Below are 335 nucleotides of genomic sequence, written 5' to 3' on the forward strand. Positions count from 1 at the left end.
GTAGTCGTGGCCGAGTGGTTAAGGCGATGGACTAGAAATCCATTGGGGTTTCCCCGCGCAGGTTCGAATCCTGCCGACTACGATAACGTTTCCCTTTGCAAAGGGGATGTAACACCTTATCAGATATCTTCCAGGAAGAAGCCTGATCAGACTTTTTCTCTTTATAGGCCCACTAAAAATATTCTGCCACCTTCCTGAAACAATGAGGAAAATGTGTACTTATTTGAAAAAAAAAAAAAAGTTAATTCGACCAGAGTCTTACTGGTGTTTTACCCCCAAGAAGAGCCAAGGTGATGCTATCGTGTTTCCTGCAATCGATGCCCTGTTTTGAAGGC

The 335-nt window shown here is 43.9% G+C and overlaps 1 non-coding gene across 1 annotated transcript; it reads left to right on the plus strand.

The window, feature by feature from the left end:
• TRNAS-AGA (transfer RNA serine (anticodon AGA)) lies at positions 1-82 on the plus strand. Its single transcript has one exon. It is a non-coding gene; the product is annotated as a tRNA-Ser (tRNA).
• Positions 83-335: the final 253 nt, after the last annotated feature.

The sequence above is a fragment of the Macaca mulatta genome, chromosome 4, assembly GCF_049350105.2.
Source record: "Macaca mulatta isolate MMU2019108-1 chromosome 4, T2T-MMU8v2.0, whole genome shotgun sequence".
NCBI classification, from domain to species: Eukaryota; Metazoa; Chordata; class Mammalia; order Primates; family Cercopithecidae; genus Macaca; species Macaca mulatta.